We start from the raw sequence: 25,407 nt of genomic DNA on the forward strand, positions 1-25,407 counted from the left end.
TATCATCCCACTCGACTGGATCCTTAGCTCCTTTCTTGGTCATTTTTATTATTGGTTTGGCTAGAACTGCAAATCCCACAATCCACTGCCTACAGTATCCTACTACTCCCAGGAACATTATGATGTCTTTCTGAGTACGAGGTAATTCCATGTCTCGAATTATCCTTATCCTTTCTGAAGTTACTTTCCGGATACCTTTTTCTATCTGGTGCCCCAGATATTTCACAGAATTTTTGCAGAACTGTAATTTGTCTTGCGATACCTTATGCCCTCCTTTACCTAGATGATTGAACAATGCAATGGTATCAGTAACACAGACATTCCGACTTTTAGATGCCACTAGGAGGTCATCTATGTACTGGACCAAAACTGATTCTCCAGGTAGGACTAATGATTCAAGGCATCTTTTTAAAATCTGATTGAAAATAGAAGGACTCTCTGTGTACCCTTGATGGACACGATTCCAGACGTAGACATGACTGTCGAATTCAAATGAGAAAAGAAATTTGCTGTCCCGATGCAAAGGGATGGAAAAGAATGCGTGACATAAGTCAATGACAGTAAACCATCCAGCATTCCATGGAATTTGGTACAAAATCACTGCAGGGTTTGGCACAATAGGACAATAAGGAGCAACGATCTTGTTTACCTTGCGCAGGTTTTGCACTACCCTGTACTTCCCACTAGGCTTTTTGATTCCAATTATGGGCGAATTACAAGGACTGCTCATTACTTCCTGTATGATGTTTGCTTCTAGTAATCTTTTTATTTCGATGGCAACTCCGGCTTTCACTTCCGCATTCATTTTATACTGCTTAGTATTTGGGTAAACTGCATTTGGTTTTATGGCTATTTGAATCAGGTCTATATTTGCCATTAGTCCTACATCCCTTCCAGTGAAATCCCACACTTCTGGTATCACTGTCTGTTGGAGCTCTTCAGGTAAATCTTGCATTGTCAATTTCTTAATTTTTGAGCCAGGCCTTAGCAACATTATTTTGTACAATCCGTCTTCATCTGGAGTCTGAATTTCAACGCCTTTTGGTGTGCAAAAGATGGTGCAGTTCATTTTGCACAGCAAATCACGTCCCAATAAGTTCACAGGACTAGAATCACAGACAACAAATCTGTGCATTTCTTTAAAATTCCCTATTGAAATCTCCATGGGTTCAGTTACTGGGGTACTAATTATCTGGTTTGACACACCCACTACTTGGATTGCTTCTCCCGAGAGGGGTAGGTTAGAAACATCTGCTGTTCTCACAGTAGAACGGGTAGCACCAGTGTCCAACAGAAAGGTGACGTCCTTTCCTTCAACCTTTCCTTCAATGTATGGCCCTGTCTGGTCTACCGGTAAGGAGGCGCCAAGTACGCACTTCTCGTCCTCCCCCCTCAGGCCCCGTCAGTAAGGTTCATCACAGAGGAATGTATCATTCAACAGGAATTGCGAGGTTGCTGCATTTCTATCCTCTCTTCCTTCCCATACCTCGACCCCCACATTCTGCTGAGCTTGGTTCTTATAGTTAGGTCTAGGAGCGCGAGGCAACTGATTCTGTTTTACCTGTTGCTGGGTCTTTCGTGGCCCCTCTTTCTGCACCTGTGGATTTAAACCATTAATTGGGACATTACCAGTCTGTAAATTAGGACATTCGTCTCTCCAGTGCCCTATCTGACCGCACCCGTGGCAGGGAAATTTCTTCATGGCCTCCTCTTGACTCATTTTAACTCGGGGTTTCCCTCCTCCCCCAGAGCTTGTGTTCGGGGTATTATTATTCATTTTACTTAACTGTTTTTCTTGTTGTTCCGCCAATTTCACTTGAGCCCACATGACCTTTTCCTTTAAGGCCTTTCGTTTATTCTCCATCTCATCTTCGCAGTACTTGGCGTACTTCAGGACCTCATCTATGGGTTTTCCCTGCCAACAGATTTTGATATCTCTAATCCACTGGGAGATTTCAGGTCTCAATCCCAACACGAATCGATAAATGAAATGGGTCATATCCTTCATTTCAATATTATCTATTCCACTGTAGGTCTTGAATACCTGTAACAGTCGTTCATAATATGAGTGAACAGTTTCATCACGATTTTGGGTAGTTCTATCTAGGCGGGTCCAATCAGTTTCTTTGGCAGGCACCTTTCCTTTCAGGTGCAGTATCACCTGCTCATATTTCCTCATTACATCTGCGGAGGGGGCTCCGGTTCTTGAGTCTCTTTCATACTCCTCACTGGGCCAATCAACTGCAATTTTACATTCTGTCCATAAATCTACAGGAACTACAATGTCGAAGAACCCATCTAGGTCCTTCAGGAGGCACTTTTGAACTTTGACGAATCTCTCAACCTGCCTATACCACTCTACAGGCTTCTCTCGTAATTTCGGGAAATCATTGGTAAAGGACACAATAACCCTGTCGGGACCATGGTACATGTACATATTTTCCACCTGGCACTTCTCTCATGGGATACAAAGTTTCTGCCTTATCGACTTCTTTTAGGACATATTCAGAAGTCCTCGGTCTGGCCTTACTGTCTTCCTTTTTCTTTGCCTATCTGGCCTTCCATTTTTCTAAGTCTCCCCATTTCAGCAACAGGTTTAACAATTCCCTTATCTGCACCTTTTTCCCGGACACATTCATGTTTTCTAGGTCTTTGTCTGAAAACTCTGCTCTGTAAGGTTTTTGTAGGACTTTGGATTTGCTCACATCTATTCCCATATTAGCTGCTGTGTCCATTAGTTTCTCATGAAACACTCTGGTGTTTCTGGTAATACTTTTGCAGATGAACAAAAGTTCATCCTCACTAAGGGTATTCAATCTGTCCAGTCCCACATTCCCAGCCATTAGTTCTTCCAACTCTATTCTTAGCTTGTAAATATCTAATGGTTTGGGCTGGGGAGTTTCCCTTTCCAATTCTCGGGTCCATCGATCTAGTTCCTCCAGAGTCACTATTGTGGCGCTCCGGGTCCCTGAAGCCGTTTCAATCAGGACTTCCTTGGCCCTAGTCTGAGTTCTCGTCTGTGGTATACTGCTTTCCGGTTCCCTTATGGGCAGATCCATTAGGGAGATTACAGATTCGCATTCACTTGCCTGATCATCAACTATGAGAGGCTCTTTTCTGGGCTGTGCTACAGCTGGTGTAATAACTGGTGTTTTGGGACTAGCCTGTCTATCCCCATAGAGAGGAACAACAGGACCAATAGTCACTGGAATTGTCAGAGCTTCAGGACTGGGATTTATCTGAGCTATGGTCTGGATGAGTTCATTTCGCTGTTTGATTAAGGCTTCCTTTTCTCGTTCATGTAAAGCCCTGTCGATTGGTGCGTCATGTAATACTTGTGGAACTAAAGGAGGAACAGACTCGGGGCAGTTGGGACTGTCATAGCTGATCTTTCCTCACCAAAATGGCTTATAATTTGGGACAGTGGTATCAGGTCTACAAAATCCGTCTTTACTAGTTTGCCTATTACCTAGTCCTACTCTATCTGTTTAACTGGCCCTTCTACTTCTAGTACGTCTGAAGAATGGGTTTTTTGAGCTCAAAGACCTTGAATCCTCATCATAGGGGGGTGGATTTTTCATAAATAAATCCTTCAGATATTCATCTTCTGAATCACCCATAGCCATTAAGTGTCGGGTTTTCTCTGTCCTTTTTCCTCCTACAGGTTCATCTACCCCAAATACTGGAAATAGTCCCTCAACCATCATATTCTGTCCCCACTGTTTCATTTTTTTCTCTTTGGCTTCTCGCTGCAATTTCGGATGCCATTTGCTCACTCCTTTATCCATTTTGGGTCTGTCTCGCTCTAAAGCCTCAATCTCCCATTCTTCTAAAGCCTCATATTGAGTCAATCTTGGTCTGGGATGTAAGTCATTCATTCGGGTCCTCAAATTAAACAGGATTCTACTATTAAAGGTATCATCTAGGGGAAATGCTAAGATTCCATCTTCTTGGGTATACTTTACCCAATTCTCCAACCATACGCAGGTATGATAACCTTTATAAAACTTCATAAACGATGCAGGGGTATTAGGTGGTGGAATGATTACACCTTCTCTAGTTTTAATGGGCTTGTCTTTCTTGAAATAATTTTTGATTTTGTCAGCAAATTACATTTTCCTCTTGCTTCCGTACATATTGTAAGGTCTGCCTCTTAGCATCTGATCCTTTCGAAAACCTAAATGTTGTGGATCAGATAAGAATTCGGGACACCACATAGACTGCGTAACCAGAAGTTCCGTAATCAACTACGTCTTTGTTTACAAATCCTCTTCCAATACTAGCGCGTCTCTTAACAGTTACTACAACCAATCAACACTATGATTGCAAATAATTTCGACCAATGGGTGCGCGGCCTTTTCGCGAGACGCGGTCTCACGCTCCGGCACTCACCCCTCCTTTACAATACCAGCTTCCTTACACGCCCGCTGTTTCAACCAATACCAGCGCGGCACGGAGTGACGTCAGCGCAGCTTCACGACCGACTCCTCCTTCACAAGGTAACGGAAACTTTGAATTTTTCTTAAAGTGCAAGTGCTCAATTTAGATAACAACGTATACCATTCGCCACTGTACTCGAGTGTCTATAAAGAACGCTTTGTTTCACTGCAAGTAAACCTCTTCTGTCTACTTTTCATACACTACGGATAGACCCTTCTGCCTACCCTTCATACAAGCATTAGAGAACCTGTTACTTCTTTTGACTCGTCCACTCTTTCCGGGATATATACTAAGTCTAAAGTTTCACCAGTGAACTCCCCTGCTATCACTCAAGCTCCGATGAACCTACTACTCCTTCCTAGTGTGACCCTTACTAGGTAATATCACAACTGAAGTTTCATTAACGGACTCGTTGCTACCATTTATTCAACTGTTTATTCAGAAAACCCTAATTAGCGCTTCCAGTTCTGCCTAACCATGCACTAATTTTCCTCACAGCCAGTGACCTCTCTGCGGAGTGGATTCTACTCACCACCCGCTATTCTATCCCCGGGAAATTTCCAGACAACATATAACAATCACTAACAATTGGTTAATAAACATTTAATATAGCAGCATTTCATAAAAACAATTTAAACATTTCATAACATTTCAAACCAATATTTTTTCAGTCGATCGATTTTTAAGGGAAAAAATTATTTTTAGCAGCACATTTTAAATTTTCACGATGTATCAACAATTAACCTATCTACCTGTCTCAACTAGTCCTAACCATCATCTTGCTACCAGAAAATTACTGATAGAGCGCGCAGGTCACCCGATTCTTATTTACCAAATATACACTACTGGGCCCATAACAGGTTTATCACTGTTTTCCATAAATCAGGTAACCTACACACCGCTATTAGTAATTTGAGTTCTTCCTTTTCTATTTATTTCCGTGTACCTGACTTACCAATCCTCGAGAACAGGTACCTATGATCACAATGGACCAGGAGCTAAGATTGAGATTCAAGCAGATAACACCAATACCATATACATTTGTTTCGTTTATATCATGTAATAACCACAAACGCAAGAAGTTTTAAAAGCTTTATCTAAAACATCAAAAAGTCTTCGTATGCCATGAGAATGGTAATTTACACAGATCAAAACATCTATGACCAAGATTAGAAAAATAGTATAACTATGAATTACTGTGAGGATCATCTAACATTTCAAAAATGTAAAGGAGAAGGGAAAAAGGGAACACGCTAATTTGATCTGACAGATTTGTATTACGTTACTAAAGGTAGGGTAAGAACAAGGGAACATTCTACTAAATGCTAATTGGAAATATACTGAAAGATTTAGGAAAACTGTACTTAATATGCAATCAATTTCTATAGGGAGGGTAAACAGTGGATTATACTAAATATGCAAACAATTCAGAGTTTGAGTAAGGGTAAGGAGAAGATAAGGAACATGCTAGAAAAATACTTTCATAGGAGGTCAAATGTCAGAGATAATTCACATAGGCAAGTTTTCTTTATTAGGAAAAATAGGAGAGAAAGATATAGATAACAAACACCCACATATATTTATATATTTACCTAGGACAGAATGAGGACTAACCCTGGCCACAGGTCAGTTGGGAAAGGCGGGAAAGGACCCTCAAGGATTTGGAATGCCAGTAGGCGAGCAGGTACAGCTTATGGACAGTCAGGACAGGATCACCCCGGGATATGGATCAGGACTTGGCTCATCAAAGGGTACGACCAACACCTGCAGCTTCGGATGCAACGCCTGCGCTACGCCCTCTCTGCAAGGAATCTGCCAATAACCCCGATTGGGTTCTCGAATCTCCCAGCAAAGTGCTTCGCCAGCACTTAAAGGTTTCTCCACCCCAGACTAAGTTTGTGGAAATTACGGACAGAGTGCTCCGCAGATCTCTGTATCAATCACCTATAGAGTTCGTAGGGTCAGTGACAGGTCAGCTATTCGGACAAGTCAGACAATTTCTCTAGCTAAACCTAGGCCAGTTATACTGTTTTCGGGTCAGTAGACCACCCACCAATGTTGCAAGTGAAAGGATCCCCAACTTCTGATTGGACAAGAGAGGTGATTAGGTCATTGTCACCACCTAGAATTTGGTGTTCCCACAATTAATATTCAGTTTCTTGAACCCACCCCTTACATTCCAGTTCCCATGGCATAAGAATACAGAGACAATAGCGTACAGAGTAAAGATATTACAATGTTACAAGTACAGGTATGAATTCGAGTCTTCTCGCTGGGTCGTAGGTCGATTCCCAGGAGCATCTCAGCTTCGGCAGCCAGCTGGCTAAGTTCCACTACTGCGTGATTTGTTTCTCCTTCATCTCGTGGTTAGGGCTACACGGGCTTCAAAGATGGAGTGGCTCCCCGCTCCCAGGCCCACAATAAGCGATACATGAAAAGTAAGCTAAAACAATTTAGAAACACAAGAAAAATTGAAGACACTGTATACCATGATTCGCTCACTACACCCCTTACTTTATGATATCTATAGCATTAGGAGTTAAGCAGAACAAACAGCTGAGAAAAAGCAGCAGTGGCAAGCGAAGAGCATGTTAGAACAAAGCGGCCATATTTAGCAGTACTGCGCATGAGCGAATAAATCCCTCCAGAACTATGAGTGCGTCACATCACATGGGTATGACCGACGCATGCGCAGACTGGAATCCCACATAGCAGCGTCCATATTAGCTGCAAGCGTAGTTAGGATTAGTAAACACATAGGCAAGCGTCTCTGGGACACCCGCGTGTACTGTAAAAGTGCAAGATTAATAAACGAAACAAGTTGATTATTACGTTAACATTATGCAAGGTTCTTGAATTCAAGCAAGTCGCGTAACATGCGAATCCTTGCTCCATCAGGCTTACCCCTAATTGCAAGGCCATGTAAAATCACCCTCTGTGACTTTTCATTGCCTTGTAAATGTGTTTCCTTTTCACGCATAACTCTGCTTGAAAGGGGCATTCCATGGGTGTTGCTGTGGTTGTTGCTGGAACCAGACGCACACCCAGATTTACAACATTTTGTGAATCTGGGAATGCGTCAGAATCCTACCCCTCCACAGGGGAGGCATAAGGATGCGCAACGAGGAGAAAAACTTTTGTTTCTCTTATTTCTTTCCTCTTTCATTGTGCCGCAAGCATAGAAAAAGCAAAATACCTTTAATTATTATTTTTGTGCTGTAAGATTTCCCTTCCTGCACAAAGCAATCATCCCATCAGCACAGGCACCCTTGCAAAATGACAGAAGGGTGTTTGTGCTGGCGCATGGATGCTGTTTGTGTGCCGGCGCATGGGAAAAGCGGCACAAAAGGGGTTCTTTAGCCCACTTTGCCACCCCAGTTCAGACATGGCTGTATGCAAAGCAGTCTGACCCTGTGCCTCATGAGAACAGTGCAGCCCGAACTGCCAAGCCATGTCTTCCCTGGACCGGAAACAAGCTTCTGAGGACCGGTTTCTGGCATTCCAGCCTTCTTCAGCCCGGCTTGCTTGAATCCAGTGGCAAAGTGAGCAAGGGACTCATGTCTGAGTATACCCTGCCACACTTATGGCGGCCAAAAGCGGTACAAAAGGGGTTGGTGATGGACGGAGCTTCTGAATCAATCAGACACTCAAACTCAGTCAAGAGATCTGGGTTTAATCCATCACCGTTCTTTAGCCCACTCTGCCACCCCAGTTCAGACATGGCTATATGCAAATCAGTCTGACCCTCTGCCTCATGGGAACAGTGCAGCCCGAACTGCCAAGCCATGTCTTCCCTGGACCAGAAACAAGCTTCCGAGGACCGGTTTCTGGTATTCCAGCCTTCTTCAGCCCGGCTTGCTTGAATCCAGTGGCAAAGTGAGCAAGGGACTCACGTCTGAGTTTACCCTGCCACACTTATGGCGGACAAAAGCGGTACAAAAGGGGTTGGTGATGGACGGAGCTTCTGAATCAATCAGACACTCAAACCCAGTCAAGAGATCTGGGTTTAATCTATCACCGTTCTTTAGCCCACTCTGCCACCCCAGTTCAGACATGGCTATATGCAAATCAGTCTGACCCTGTGCCTCATGGGAACAGTGCAGCCCGAACTGCCAAGCCATGTCTTCCCTGGACCGGAAACAGCCATGGGAAAAGGACACAAATGCTTGCTGCGCTGCCATGCATCAAAATATTGTAAATGAGACCCTCACTTCGTAGAAGTCCCCTCAGGCCTGCTGCCCATGAACAATTTTACCAGACCCAATGGAAGCTGGCAAATGCGGCAGGACAAGGGCGTGTCTTTGTTGAATCCAGTCTTCCCATGCAGAGGTTCTGCTACCTCTTGGGGTCTTTTCCCAATGGCGCATCAGTCCTCTTTCAGTCTCCAGGTGGACCTTGTTAATGTTGACACAAAATGTAACAAAAGGGGGGAGAGAGAGAGTCAGTGGATTCAGTCTCCCTATGCGTATAAATAAACAAAGTGGAATCCACTCAAGGTGGTGATCCCTAAAGTGATGGGGAGACACACAGTGTTGTTTAAATGCCCCTCACACACCAACAGGCCCCTTGGTGTCATGCTTCATCATCGGGGCCTTCGCACCCCTCTACGGGATGCGGCGTGCTACGACTAGCGAGTACGCAGGAGCACTTTGAAGTGAACTATGTGTGGGGGTGTGTGTGTATATAGCCAAAGTGTGAGTGAGGTGAAGTGAAAAAAGTGAAAAAAGTTAAAAAATACCTGGCACGTGGGAGGAAAACAGAATTTTATTAATCCCCGGCTGGTATTATTAAAAGAAGTGCAGAGCGTGGTTGGGTAGATACGAGTTAAGGTATCAGAAACCACTGTGAAAGTGTCAACATGTTTCGGAGGGCACAGCCTCCTTCTTCAGGACAAGGGTTATGCACTTACCCTCACCTTACTCACATGTAGAATGTAAAAGTGTTTCATTAAAAATTACCACAATGTGTAATGTTCCTAACAATGTTATTTAGTGTTAGTGAATGTCGTTGCGCCCAGTTGGCGAGAGAACCTGTAAAGAGAAATGCATACTTGAATACATGCCAACAGATTCATTGGAGAAGAAGGAACACACCTTCTCAAAATATCACGAGGTCAAACCCAAAAATTACTGGGACCTTTGTGATGAAAAAACACACAAAAAGTACATCACTGTACTGACACACACAACAAATACATACAAAACACAAATATACTCTCAGCTCTGATGGAAAAAGAGAGCATATAGTCATAAGGAGAAAGTCTTACTTAGAGTTCTAATATGTTAAACCTCATGAGCCTAAGCGTGTATTGGGGATCCCTCCTTCCTGCTCAGAAAGACCTAAAACAACATTAGTAATCCGGGTTCAGTTGGAAAAAGGGAAAGTATAGAGTCTACCATACTTATGGAGAAAAAGTTCGTCTGCTGTCACCCATTAACTCACGGTTACTGCATATGCCATTCGCCTGCCTTCCCTCAACGCGGCTCCGATGAAGTGAGCCTCTCTAGAAACAAGCCCTTTAAATACACTGCCCCTCGTGATCATTAGTGATGGCTGATTAGTTAATGAGAGTCGGTATATGCCCAAATACGGAGAACGCCATTGCCGGAGATCCGGTAATGCGCTCCCGTAAAACACTATCTGCACGCATGCGCAGAATCACCTGTCTATTGCGCATGCGCGGTCAGAAAAACGATCGCGCATGCCACGCGAAGGGAACGCTACGTCCGCTGGGAGGGAATGTCTCCGCTTAGAATAACAGGCTGTAACATGGAAAACAGGGGCAATGAATCAGATACCCGATCCGGGATCTAAAACAAAATGAGTTATTGCACAATACTATTGTTTTTAAAAGTGTGTTGTGCAATAAAACAAATAAAGGGGCATTGACGGGCTTATGTTTTCCATCGTTTTTTGTCCAAAAAACGGAGTGCGTTGGCTATAGAGCACTGATGGATCAGGAGTGCTATGCTAGGTGGTCACATACAAACACACAGGTGGTGGCATTTTGAAGGCTAGGAAACCAAAGTGATGTTATTACAAACAGTTATATGGGCAAGAACGCCTAGGTGATTTTGTTCAAACACAGTTTATCTCAAGAGATTCCACGGGATGGAGTCATTCAACCCCGTTACGTCAGTTCCCAACCTGAACACCCACCGTTGTTCCTTTTCCAAAAGGCCCACCTCTGAAGGTAATTGTTCAATGACTGTCCACTGCAGTTCATTCACGCAGTGTTGATGTTCAATGAAATGGGTAGACATTTTGGTGGTGAGTTTTTTACATCTAATGTTACTTTTGTGTTCGTTGATTCTTGTTTTGACAGGTCTTGTTGTCATACCAACGTATTCTTTTCCACAGGGGCACGTGATTAAATATACAACGTTCTTGCTGTTGCAATTTGTGAACATACGTTGCTCCCACTGTGTCCCATTTGAGAAAGTTAAGTTTAGGCTTTTTTTAGTGAGGTGGCAATTGTTACAGTTACCACATGGGTAGTGACCATGTAAGCCCTGAAGTCTTGTTTGATCATTTTTCGTGGGGGGCGGTCTTGTATGGACAAGCATGTCCCTCAGGTTCCTGCCCCGTCTGTGGGCAAACAAAGGTTTTTCCAAAGATAGACCACTACTCGTTAAAGTGCGCCAGTGTTTGTTTACCAACTTGGTCACCTGGTTGGTTACCGGGCTGTATGTACTGTTCTTTTCTCTGCTTCCTCCCTACGAGGATTATCCTCTAGGAGGGCTTCACGATTGTTGTTCCTGGCCCTTTTGGATGCTTTCCTGATCACAGGTTCTGGATATTTTCTCTGTCTTAGTTTTCCACTAAGGTCCTTGGCCTGAGATTTATATTTTTCAATATCACTGCAGTTCCGCCGTAGGCGCAGGAACTGTCCATAAGGAAGGTTCTCCCTCAGATGACGTGGATGAAAACTGTCAAATCTGAGGAGGCAGTTCCTGGCCGTTGATTTGAAATGTGTTTCAGTTTTCAGGGTCCCTGCTTCATGATAAATGTTTAAATCCAGGAATACCATGCTCTGGTTGGACGCCTGGTGGGTAAATTTCAAGAAAGCATTCTGGTTGTTGAGCCAACCAGTAAAGTCAGTTACCGTGGTCATGTCTCCTTCCCAGATAACCAAGATGTCATCTATATATCTCCGCCAGGTACGTATCCTCGTCCTGTATGGGTTATCTGGGTGTAGAATTTTTGTAGACTCAAGATGATGGACATATAGTCCAGCCAGACTCGGGGCAAAAGTACTGCCCATACTGGTCCCATGTCTTTGCCAGAAGAGGGTGCCTTCGTACTCAAAGAAATTTTTAGTCAGGGCCAATGAAATACATTCCAGCACTACATTCCGTGGGGTATGGTATTCCCAGTTTTTTGAGTGTAGGACCTCCTCAATGATTTGTAAAGTCTCCTCGTGTGGGAGGCTAGTATAGAGACTCTCCACATCGAGACTGAGGAGCATCTGGGAGCTGGGATCAAATGTCTGGTCTGTCAGCAATTGGAGTACTGCCTTAGTATCCTTCAGATATGTGTCAGTGGCCTGCACAATTGGTCTGAGAAAGGCATCCGCAAATTTAGACAGAGGTTCCAGAATGGATGAGATGCCTGAGACGATGGGGCGACCGGGAGGGTTGTCAAGGTTTTTATGCACCTTGAGTATAGTGTAAAAATAAGGAGTTCGTGGGTTCTTTTGTATCAGGAACTCCGACTCCTTCTTGGTGATCCAGTCATGGGCAAGTGCCTCTTCCACCATGCCTCCTATCTGAACTCTCAATGATTCAGTTGGATCTTCGGTGAGGATCTGATAATTTCTATTATCAGACAAGAGCCTCCTGCATTCTTTATCATAGGCTAAGGTGGTTTGGATAACTATTGCCCCACCCTTGTCCGCGGGTTTTATGATCAAGTCTTTTTTCATCCTCAACTCTTTAATGGCCTCATTTTCCATCCTTGACTTGTTCTGAAAAGTCTTCTGTTTATTTTCTAGACTTTTTAAGTCTTGCATTATGGCCTTTTCAAAAGCCAACACCTCTACCGGAAGTTGATTATCTAAAGGTGTGAAAGTTGATCTTGGTTTTAAGCCGGTATCTGAGGTCTCTGTGGGTGGCTCCTTGTCTTTGAAAAAGGCCCGCAGTTTTATAGTTCTGATGAACTCCTGCATTTCTTTATGCAATAAGAAAATGTCTGGTTTATTCGTTGGGACATATCCTAGACCTTTATTTAGTACCTCCCTCTGTAAATCAGTGAGGGGCCAGGGAGTTATATTAATAACTAGGTCCCCCTGCTGCTCGATGACGCCTGGTTCGCTGCCATGCTTCTCGTCACTACCCGTGGGTCTGCCTCCTCTGTGGGTTGCCAATTGACGTTGTTGCCCTTCTTGTTCCGCCCTCTGCGCGATCCTTGGCCCCAGGATAAAAAAGGCTGTTGGTTCTGGGGAGCATTGGTTTGGTCCGGAACCCATTGTGGGTACATTTGTCCCATCTGTGGTGGTACAAACTGATACTGTGGGAATTGGAACGGCGGTTGGTAAGGATTAAATTGAGGACCCTGAAAACCTCGCCAACCACGTTGGCGTGGAAATTGAGCCCTTTGTTGACGGAATCCTCCCCTTTGTTTTCTTTGTTGAAAACCACCTGATTTGTTACTTGAATTACTGCTATCCGAGTTGACGCTGTCAGTGTCGCTTGAGTTGTCTTTCATGACATAGTCTGCTCGGGTGTAGGGGTAGGCTCTCTCAGGGGTAAAGCGATCTTTATCTTTTTTGAATTTGTTAAACTTGCTTTGTTTCAAGGTTGCCTCAAAATCCTTCATTTGTTGATTTAGCTCTTCAAGGCCTTTTTTTAGGTCTGCGGGGGAAATGAAAGCTTTAAGCTGTACTTCTAGTCTTTGTATCTCCACTTTTAATTCTACTGACTTTCTCGCGGCAGTTTGAACTATGAGTACCAGCCAATCCCTGGTACAATGCCACGAGATGAGTGACCACGCCTTTTTGAAAACGAGATCGTCCTGGAAAATAAAAGGTTCCGTTTTGACTAGTAGGCCTTGAGGAGCCATCTTGCTTCGTAAATACTCTCTCATTAGTAAGCCATGGAGGGCTGTCCTGATTTGGGTTTTGCGGATATTCATTAATTCATCCCAGTCTGCTACAGCTGGGCCAGGGTCACTGTTACTAAGGCCTTCAAAGGGTTTGTCATCAGCCAGAATACGGTCGATATCGTCTTCGCTAAAGGTCAATCCATGTTCATCCTCCATGTTATTAGATGAGGAGAGCAGGAGGGTTATGAGACTAAAGTGTTTTGTATGTGTGTCTGTGTATGTCTAGACGTGGAAAAACAAAGATGGGAAAGGGGCTCCCACAGCTGTGCGCTGTCAATACACAAAATGTAACAAAAGGGGGGAGAGAGAGAGTCAGTGGATTCAGTCTCCCTATGCGTATAAATAAACAAAGTGGAATCCACTCAAGGTGGTGATCCCTAAAGTGATGGGGAGACACACAGTGTTGTTTAAATGCCCCTCACACACCAACAGGCCCCTTGGTGTCATGCTTCATCATCGGGGCCTTCGCACCCCTCTACGGGATGCGGCGTGCTACGACTAGCGAGTACGCAGGAGCACTTTGAAGTGAACTATGTGTGGGGGTGTGTCTGTATATAGCCAAAGTGTGAGTGAGGTGAAGTGAAAAAAGTGAAAAAAGTTAAAAAATACCTGGCACGTGGGAGGAAAACAGAATTTTATTAATCCCCGGCTGGTATTATTAAAAGAAGTGCAGAGCGTGGTTGGGTAGATACGAGTTAAGGTATCAGAAACCACTGTGAAAGTGTCAACATGTTTCGGAGGGCACAGCCTCCTTCTTCAGGACAAGGGTTATGCACTTACCCTCACCTTACTCACATGTAGAATGTAAAAGTGTTTCATTAAAAATTACCACAATGTGTAATGTTCCTAACAATGTTATTTAGTGTTAGTGAATGTCGTTGCGCCCAGTTGGCGAGAGAACCTGTAAAGAGAAATGCATACTTGAATACATGCCAACAGATTCATTGGAGAAGAAGGAACACACCTTCTCAAAATATCACGAGGTCAAACCCAAAAATTACTGGGACCTTTGTGATGAAAAAACACACAAAAAGTACATCACTGTACTGACACACACAACAAATACATACAAAACACAAATATACTCTCAGCTCTGATGGAAAAAGAGAGCATATAGTCATAAGGAGAAAGTCTTACTTAGAGTTCTAATATGTTAAACCTCATGAGCCTAAGCGTGTATTGGGGATCCCTCCTTCCTGCTCAGAAAGACCTAAAACAACATTGGTTTAACATATTTTTTGGGTTTGACCTCGTGATATTTTGAGAAGGTGTGTTCCTTCTTCTCCAATGAATCTGTTGGCATGTATTCAAGTATGCATTTCTCTTTACAGGTTCTCTCGCCAACTGGGCGCAACGACATTCACTAACACTAAATAACATTGTTAGGAACATTACACATTGTGGTAATTTTTAATGAAACACTTTTACATTCTACATGTGAGTAAGGTGAGGGTAAGTGCATAACCCTTGTCCTGAAGAAGGAGGCTGTGCCCTCCGAAACATGTTGACACTTTCACAGTGGTTTCTGATACCTTAACTCGTATCTACCCAACCACGCTCTGCACTTCTTTTAATATTACCAGCCGGGGATTAATAAAATTCTGTTTTCCTCCCACGTGCCAGGTATTTTTTAACTTTTTTCACTTTTTTCACTTCACCTCACTCACACTTTGGCTATATACACACACACCCCCACACATAGTTCACTTCAAAGTGCTCCTGCGTACTCGCTAGTCGTAGCACGCCGCATCCCGTAGAGGGGTGCGAAGGCCCCGATGATGAAGCATGACACCAAGGGGCCTGTTGGTGTGTGAGGGGCATTTAAACAACACTGTGTGTCTCCCCATCACTTTAGGGATCACCACCTTGAGTGGATTCCACCTTGTTAATGTTGGACATCCTCCTCTGCAGCTTCTCGCAATTGTTAAGTGTTCCTCACAGCAGCCTGGACAAGACGATCCGGAGCAATGGCGCTACTTCCACAGTGACCCCCAGAAAACAGGGATCGCTGAATGGTTATGCTCTGGCCCCCTTCTGTTAAACAGTGAGTGAGCAACCAGCTAGCTATTTATATAGTACAATAGAAATGAATAATCAATTAGGTTGTCCATTGTCTATCTCTTTTGTCTCTCCTGGACATCTACCTCCTGATAGCAGTACAATTCTCACAGCCAACATCCCTTTTATGGTAGAGAAAATCCAAGCAAGGCTATGCATCATCTGGTTACTTTTAATATACATGTCTTCTTGGAATCCTCAAACCCACATTTCACATTCTTGGACAAGCGATTACCGACACCTGTAACGTCTTGTTAATGTCTGATCAAGTCCTTTCCCTTTTGACAACAAGCTATTATTACTCCCCTTTTTGGGGAAAGCTTTGGCTGACCTTATTACCTTACACAAAAATAAGCTGCACATGGATACAGATCAGGTCGCCCTCCCCTCATAATATTCAACCAAAAAATAACCTGATTTAATATAGGACAATCCTTGTGACAATACCCCACGCCATATCTTGGCTTTAATGTTTAACAACAGCTTCCACAATGCTGTTCAATACTAGATGCTCCTGTCCATTTATTTAAAAGTTGTTTAGTGTCATTCCCCAGCATATAATCACTAACGTGCAAATCACGAAGGAAGAAAAAATGTGCAAAGGTTTGGAAGGGCCTCATGGAAACATCACCAGGTAGCTAAAAAAGTATAATTTACTGCCCAGATTGATTCTACGATTCTTTTTCACATCTCTAAATCCTTTCTACAACCCAGGGCACTTTTTATGGACATTCCCTCCTCACAAATCCTATCTGGCCAGATCTTGTCTTTTTTTAAGAGAAAATATTTGCCATGCAACAGGGCTACCCACACATCACACTCCTCTCGGATTGTGCTTTATTAGATATCCCATTAAAGGCAGGGATCAAAACTCTGGTAGCCTTCCAGGAGATCTCACTTTCACTGTCACAACTGGCCATCCTTTGATGTAAATCTTGTTCTCCCAATGACCCATGTCCCCTTGCAATTCTTCATAAGGCTGTTGACCTTGTCAACTCTTTTATAAATACAATTCTCAATACTTCATTATCAATGGCTGAGGTCCACTCAGATTAGAAATCTTCCAAATCCTAACACACTGTCAAACCTTCTCATTGCTTCCGGTACTACCAAAGTGCTTAAAAATCTTGCCAGTGGCCAACTGATTTCCTTTCTGTAAAACTCTAATCATGTTCATCCCCAGCAATTTGGTTCACACCCTAAACATTCCACAGAATCTGCACTGTTGAAAGTCTTGGATGCTATAAAATTGACCGTGATGCAGGAAACAATGTGGTGCTGATCTGATTTGATCTTTCCGCCGTGATCTATACTATCTCACAGTATATTGAACCAAGGACTGTGGCATTTCTCATAAAGCCCTGGCCTGGATTAAATATTTCCTAACTGGTAGGAGATAAGTAGTTATGTTAAGACCTTTTTCATCTACAGAAAGACCAGTGGCATCAGGAGTTCTGTAGGGATCATCTCTTAACTCTGCGTTATTCAACATATACATGCCCCCCCTAATTTCCCTGATAGCTTCTTTTAGAATTACTACAACATCAAATGCGGATGATATGCGGCTGATTCTCTCATTGGACAAAGGGTCCTTTGGAAAATAACTAAACTTCCAAAACTGTCTGACTGAAGTTGTCCTTTGGATGCAATCAAACCACTTAAAATGCAATACAATCAAAACGAAGATCCTGCTATTTGGAAAGTCTAGCAGTTTTTCTCCAATTTAATGGCGAAACGTGGTACCCCCCTCGATGCAGTGGAAGTGGCAAGAAATTTAGGAGTGACATTCATAACATCACTCTCCATTCATCTTTAGCCCTTGCCGTGGCAGGGACATGTTTCAGCCTAATCAAATCCCTAATAACATTAGCCATTGGAAACGCAGTTGCTTTTTCTCTTATACCAGACTTGATTTTAGTATTTATTATTGATTTAGTTTAAGTCTGTAGTCAGGTTCCTCAAAGCAAATACTTCATAAACGTTAGATGGTGCAACATGCGGCAGCTAACTTATGCTGAAACTCCCCAGACGGAGTTCTGCTTCTGCTGCTTTAAAAACCTTACACTGACTACCCGGACACAAAATGATTCTTTATGAGATCCTTTTAAATCTCTTCATAGCATTCAAAGCTTCTGGACCCAAAATGTGATGGGCAGATTCATACACTACACAACACAAAGAACCTTAAGATCCTCTCACATGAACCTTGTTAAGCCCCCTTTATTTAGATTTAAAACCTGAGGGGGGAAACCCTTCGATACTAGGGTCCAAGGCATGGAACCAGCTCCCCTGCCCTCTGCCGTTCATAGAATTGGAAGTTCTTTTTAAAAAGCATGTAGAAACCTGGCTTTCCCTGGACCTTAATGCACTTTGTTACTGCCTCATCTAATCAACATCACTTTCTCCCTTTTCTTTCTCGTCCCCCTCCCATCTGGGTTGTCTTATTTGTACCTGGAGTGCCAGGATTCTCCATTGTGAGTGGCAGTGTGCTTTACAAGTTTAAAATTAATTCAAGGGGCCAATGGTGGTACTGTCTGTGTACTGCAATACATTTGTGAGCAAGTTATGGTAAGGTGCTACACAGATAGGGTCCACAGGTGAGTTGAAGTGTTCCTCATGGTGGCTCATGAGTGTATAGACACAGGGATCCAAATGAGTTCTTCAAAGAGGCATAGAACTGACAAGTGCCCCTGCATAGCAGGGCCATTTTCCATGTTTCATCATGTATGCATGGAAGCCCATCAAGGTATTGATTAGTCTACTAATACAATAAGGGGGCGTGTAAGGGAAATGTTTATTGACCTAGCATTGTTAAAGTCCCTACAAATACTGACAAAACCAAGTATAACAATGGGTCAAAAGAAATGTAGGTATCTAGGTAACTGTGTGTGTATTGATTGAACACAATCTCGGAATCCACGGTATTCCTGGTGAAAAAATGTGTTCCCATCAGATACCCGTCCTGTACCGCCCTACATCATTTGGGATCCTTCACCCGAAGGAAGTGAAATCAAATCCACTATAGGATTAGGTAGATTGTGTCCTAATCATATGTGAAGGAATTGGTGATGTATAAATGAAGACTATGTGATGGTATCAGGGGGCAAAGATAATTAGCAGTGCAAAAAGTGCTCTCTGTAGCGTGTGATAAAGTGAAGTTAATATTGTGTTGTGGGAGTGGAAAAAAGAATTTTATTAGGGTCCTACCCACACCCAAGGTTAAAAAACAGTGCAAAGTAGTGTTAACAAATAACTACTAGGGTCTTATCTAGGTCGACATGTTTCTGCAGTTCTTTGGGCTCACAATTGGGCGAGAGGTTATAAGTAATTAAACTACACTACCCATCAACGGTGTAGTCTCGAGGCACACGTGACAAAGGACGTCACGTGTTACCTCCTGGCTCGTAAAGTACTGGTGCTGTTCCTCATAATAGGCACTCTTTTCTTTAAAAATGTACTATTAAATTGGGTGCTTTTATCACTAACATCAACGCTATACATTGCCAATAAAAACGGCCTCTGGTAAGCATAGGCGAGGGACTATAAGTAAACAAACTACATTTCCCAGTTCGCTTGTAGTTCTCCGACGCACGTGACAAGGTGCGCCACGTGGGTCCTCGCCCGCCAATCACAAGCGGTTTAAATGTTCCGCTTCCTGCCCGGTCGGTACCTCCCACTGTCAGCCTAGAGGAAGGCGAGGAGTACCGACGGACAGGTAAGCGGGTGGGGGCCACGGGACTAACGCGATGAAATGGCTACGTTGGCGCTTCCGTTTACAAAAGGATCCTAGATCTGAGAGGGAGAATCCTCTTTTTTTTTTTTTAATATTAAATTGGTTCGATCCTTTACTCAGCCCGTATACCCGATAGAAACACATGGGTACTTGTTTTACTACAAGTAAGCAACGGAGCACAAACACCTAATTTAAGCACTAAATGTAGTTACACTTGAAAACTTACAGGCTACATTGCGAATACCATCTACCTTCCCCTGCACCGGGGTGGAATGTAAAACAGCGGCAGAATTAATAGACTGGGGAGAAAGTGTGTGTGTTTTCAGACGGAGTTCTAGCGAACTCTTCCTCTTTCATTATTTTTTTTCCTTTCACATTTAATAGAGCGGTGCTCCATTTGTACCTGAGCTGTAGCCGGGTGAGGTGGAGAGTTCATTCCCCAGACCGTGGGTGAGTGTATATAACCTTTTCCATTTCAGGATTTCTCTACCTGACCATTTGGTTGATTACTTAACAACCATTGACCAATATTAGTTGGCAAAAATTAACATTACGAGAGATTCTCTGTGTATTTGTAACTATCGTCACTAACTGTGTGTAATTTATTTGTGTGTATGTTTGTTTGTCCTATGGTGACTCAATGGATCATTTCAACCGCGATCTCAGGTGATATGATTTTTGTACACTTTTATCAGCAGTAGCACTTGATCATTAAGGTCCTGATGAAGCAGATGGGTAGATTGTGAGCCCAAAGAACTGCAGAAACATGTCGACCTAGATAAGACCCTAGTAGTTATTTGTTAACACTACTTTGCACTGTTTTTTAACCTTGGGTGTGGGTAGGACCCTAATAAAATTCTTTTTTCCACTCCCACAACCCAATATTAACTTCACTTTATCACACGCTACAGAGAGCACTTTTTGCACTGCTAATTATCTTTGCCCCCTGATACCATCACATAGTCTTCATTTATACATCACCAATTCCTTCACATATGATTAGGACACAATCTACCTAATCCTATAGTGGATTTGATTCCACTTCCTTCGGGTGAAGGATTCCAAATGATGTAGGGCGGTACAGGACGGGTATCTGATGGGAACACATTTTTTCACCAGGAATACCGTGGATTCCGAGATTGTGTTCAATCAATACACACACAGTTACCTAGATAGCTACATTTCTTTTGACCCATTGTTATACTTGGTTTTGTCAGTAATTGATTAGTCTACCCCTGCTTTTGCCTGGAGTGGGTGGGTCGTATTAAACTTGGCCCTTTCTGCAGACTCATTCCAAAATGTTTTGCCTTCCTTATCGTATTTCTGCTAAATTTGTTTTTCTTGACCATAGGACTATGTTTGTTACCTGAGCTAACCAGTGCTAAGGTCCTTTTTCTCTTTTTCTAAAACATGGTTTAAATGTTTAAAACCCAATTGGCTTATTTAATTTACATATAAGTCCCTAGTAAAGTGGCACTACATGTGCCCAGGGCCTGTAGATTAAATGCTACTAATGGGTCTGCAGCACTGGTTGTGGAGCCTACTTGAGTAGTCCTTTAAACATGCCTCAGGACTGCCATTGCAGAGGCTGTGTGTGCAGTTGTAAACTACCATTTCGACCTGGAAAAAAAATGTTTTGCCAGGAAAAAACCTTCCCTTTTTATACATATAAGTCACCCCTAGAGTAGGCCGTGGACAGACAAGAGGGCAAGGTGCAGTGTATTTAAAAGTTATGACATGTACCTTTAAGTTTTAGATGTCCTAAGAGTGAAAAAACTCTTAAATTAGTTTCTCACTACTGCAAAGCCTATCTATACCATAGGATAACATTGAAATTGCTTTATTACATTTTATAAGTGTCGTTTTCAAATGGAAATAGGCAATCAGTTCATGTTTGGTGTCTCTGGAATCACAATTTAAAATCCTAAATTTATGTGGAAGTCTGATTTTAAATTGCAATTCTGAAAATGGCACTTTAAAAAAGTAAGAAACATGTCATGAGAATGCACTCCTTCCCTTGTACGTAATTCACGCAAATTATGTTGTCCATTTGTGCGTGCGAACAGAAGTGGTGCATCGCCTCAGCACACAGCTCATACTTGTTTTATACCTTAGGGCACATTTAAACGCCCCATCTGTCGCACTGCGATGCGAGAAAAACATCCCTCAATTTTCCACTTTATCTTGTGTTCTCCATTTTCATCATCAGAATCAGTAATTGTACAAAACCTTTATTTATCACTTTTTAAAGATTATTAAATCTCTGTGGAGACAGCGTCATTCCACCTTCTTTCTTTATTGTAATTTGTTCAAATGACTGCTGAGTGCCCCTCGAGGCTTTTCACAGAGCCACGTACATTCAAAAAGTGTAACATACACCCGGATAGGCTCATCACTATATACGCAAAACATTTCGAGACAGAATGGCTCTTCTTCAGGGGTTTCTGCAAAGAATGAAATCATCGACTCAACTGACAATTCACAACCATCTTCATAAATTAATATCAAACGGTATTACTGAAACTATTTTCCCTCGCCCACCAACACTCATGCTACCCTCTTACCCCCATGTCTGCCTTATTAGATAACCCATCAACTCATGCATCATGCCAATCCACTCTCCTTCCCACCACTCAACCCCCTTTCCCCCTCGTGCATGAAGAGTTATAAAAAACATATTGCCAAAATAAATGAAATGAAATTTGTGACCCATTCCCAATCTGCTGCAGTGAATCCAAAATACAACAGAGCAATAATCCCCATGCATAACTCCATAACATATCTAAACATACCCTGCCTGTGTATACAATAAGAAAATACCTTTAATGGAGCCGTAGCCAGCAGCCTAACCTCCTCATCCATCTTCCCATTACGTGGAAAATCACTCAATCCCGCTCCCTCTTACTCCGATGTTAAAAGCAAAATCGTCACCTAGGTATACCCATTTTACTCGGTGTTTCTTAACTCTGTGACCTACTCTCCACTCAGCTGCACCCAATCTTTCAACAACCTACCAGAAAAACTACTAGGCCCACAATGCACCCACCTGTGCCATAACACAAAAATAAACCACCCAAGTTCAAAGTGAATATAAAGAAATCCCACAACCCCCGCCACACCCTACTTTCACTGATGAAAATCTATGTCACATACATTAGGTTGATAAAAGAAAATATTATGTAGCGTGTCGTAATCTTAACGCATACAAATAGAGTTGATCCATTTTCATAAATAGGTACACCAAAACCATTGATGAAGAAAAAAAGAAAAAAATATTAACACCATATCAACAAACAGAGGTAAACTGTCCGTAAACCAACTGCTTTTGTTCAAGTGTCAAATGTGCAGTTTGAGTCCACTCCAGTTATTCGCTGTCTCCGTAGTGCAGCAACAATCTATGTCCTGAATTTCAATCTGTTTATCTCCTCCATGGGGTGCAAACTGCTTTAGGGACAGTTAAATTGCTAAGCAAAAAACATGTGATTGGATGTCATTCCACCTTCTTTCTCCTCCCACCCATCAGTTGCAGGATTGGTGGGAGGAGTTAGGTCCAGCCCCACTTACAGTTGAATAGCCTTTGTCCTGTCTCTACACAAAGGCTGCATGCCTCCTTTAGTTATTTGAAGCCGGGGACAGGAACTCAGAGCATCTATGCACTTCAAAGGCATGCCTCTATAAGCTTCTCCCCACTTCAAAGGCTTGACTGTGTACAAATACTGGACATCTTGGACCAACTCTTCAGTTCACTTCTGGACCTGTGGATACTCTACCAGGAAGGACTGCTGTGTTTCTACAAGGGCTACCACTCTGCTGGACTTCTGCTCTAAAGGAACTGATGCCCTACTGTGCTGACCTGCTGCCTTCTTTACTGGGGAAGTAGAACTGGGACTGAATCTTCATCTTGAACCCAGGACCCCAGAGTGACTCCAAGGGCTACTCTGCTGGCCTCCTGATTTGAGCCTTCATGAAGCTCCAGCAACATCCACCTGCTAGTTTGGCAAGGTCCTCGTTCTTCACATACAGCATTCCACAATGTTCTCCCTGCTCCTCGCAGCCCTCAGCAACATGAAAGGGACTCTTGGCTTGAACTTGAGAAGGTAAATCTTTACCGGGACTAATCTGGGACTGTATCCAAACTTCACTCTATTGTGGTCAGTTGAACCTTTTAATTTGACCTGGTCCAGCTTGGCCAGATATCCCCAATTGGGGCCTTGTCCTTTTAGACGCTATATTTGTTTTATTGTTTAAAAATTCATAACTCCAGTTCTGCTTAATGCACCTTTGCCATTTTGGTCTTGCTTTACTTATTAAATTTTGCTCTATTTCTCTAACCTGGCGTGGGATCTTTTTGTGTAGTGTTTTCACTGTTTTACTGTTTGAAGTCAATGTGCTATTAGACATGTGTCTCTTTTGTTTATCTTCTGGTGGAGGCATGTATAAGATGCACTCTGCTCTTCTTTCCAGTCTCCTATGTTGTTACCTTTGGTTGTATTTGATACTCTTTTCCCATGCTAGTCCACACAACAACCCCTCTTGTATTGGTATTTTTTTTTTGTTGCTTACAGGTCTCATGGCACGCATTAGGATTGTGCTAAGGCCACTGGGCACACCACGCTTACATGGCAGACTGCAGGCAGGCCGCTGGAGTGCTCATATTCTTCATTTGTTTGTGTCTGTTTCAGTTTCCTTTGCAGTGTGAGGCTGAGGAGCATGCAGGCTGCTGAGGCAATCCTGCAATGTATCACTCATCAGGCGTTAGATTAATGCATTTCAGTGTTGCAGACTTCATCACTGCATGGAAATCCAAAGCCACACATATATACCACCTCCTCAGCTGTCAATCCAGTGTGCTGCTAATTAATACCATGGACTGAAAATCTGCATGCATTCGGCTGGGGGGCTGTCTCAGCAACACTGTGCTGGCTTAGGCTACAATGTAACAACATCCACTCAACACTGCAGCATTCAGATTCACTGACTTGACGAGAGTGAGTCAGTGAGTCTGCATGGTTTGCCCAATGACTACTGCCACACACACATGCTCTGTGGCGACGGCGGACTCCAATGACTGCACCGCTTTGCTGTGTTCCCGTTATGTATAGTTGATAATATTGTCACAGTTGGTGTGCACAAACCGCTCCTGCACCCGCCGTTGGGATATGCAAACTGCCAGGCAGATAAACAGAGATCTAAGAAAGATACTCAGACTCTTTGCACAATTTTGTTGTAGTACCAGAATAAAGAAACTTTTTTCAGTAAACAAAATTTACTAATTATTGTTACTGAAACAGAAGACCAGGGTAGTGCACCACTCCACTCTCTAGCCACCTGGGGTGTGAGTGGGTGGTCCCAGCAGAGTATTTAAGTTTGACAGTGCAGCCTGCTGCTGCTCGCACAGTGTGGCCGTAATGATGTATACTGCCGACCCGCGACCAACCCATATGGTGGTTGGGCCGATGCCAGAGTGGTGGTGCCTCAGCAGGAAGCCAGTACTGCAGGGCACAGCTAGTTGAGTCCTGGACCACGGCTGCAGCATGCAGCCCGAACCGTGGGAGGGGTAACTGTGGCGGGCTGGCTTGTACCATCATGATGGAGCTGCTTGTTAAAGAGGTACTAGTAAGTATCACTACTGTTATCTTTTCCTTCCTAATTTAATTCAGTTTTAGAGCTCATCCTCATGAGCCTAAGTAAAGTTACAGCTGAGGCCTCAGAGCCTATATCTCCTCTGTGCCCGGCTGAGTGCACTCAGTTTCCAACAGGGGCAGTGAATGTAATACACACATTTCTATAGTGCATGGCTACCCACAACACAGAGCCGATCACGAAAAGAGGAACGTTTTAAGCTGTTTTCTGAATTTAAAATGGTCAGATTCTAGCTTTAAATGATCGGGGAGCTAGTTCCAAGACTTGGCTGCACTATATGGGAAACACCGGCCTTCGGTTCGTGAGCGCTTCATCATAGGACCTACAAGTAGTCGTTTACTGTCAAATCTCAAAGTTCTATTAGGGCCATATAGTTGCACCATTGAGTGAGACAATGGGGAACCCTTCCCAGAAATAGATCTATGGACAAT

The 25,407-nt window shown here is 43.2% G+C and overlaps 1 protein-coding gene across 1 annotated transcript in view; it reads left to right on the plus strand.

The window, feature by feature from the left end:
- Window positions 1-25,407, plus strand: part of LOC147727409 (prostaglandin reductase 1-like) — an 841,629-nt gene that overhangs the window by 98,494 nt on the left and 717,728 nt on the right. The gene's annotated exons all lie outside the window — the stretch shown is intronic.

Source organism: Lissotriton vulgaris, chromosome 3_1 (assembly GCF_964263255.1).
Source record: "Lissotriton vulgaris chromosome 3_1, aLisVul1.2, whole genome shotgun sequence".
Taxonomy (NCBI): Eukaryota; Metazoa; Chordata; class Amphibia; order Caudata; family Salamandridae; genus Lissotriton; species Lissotriton vulgaris.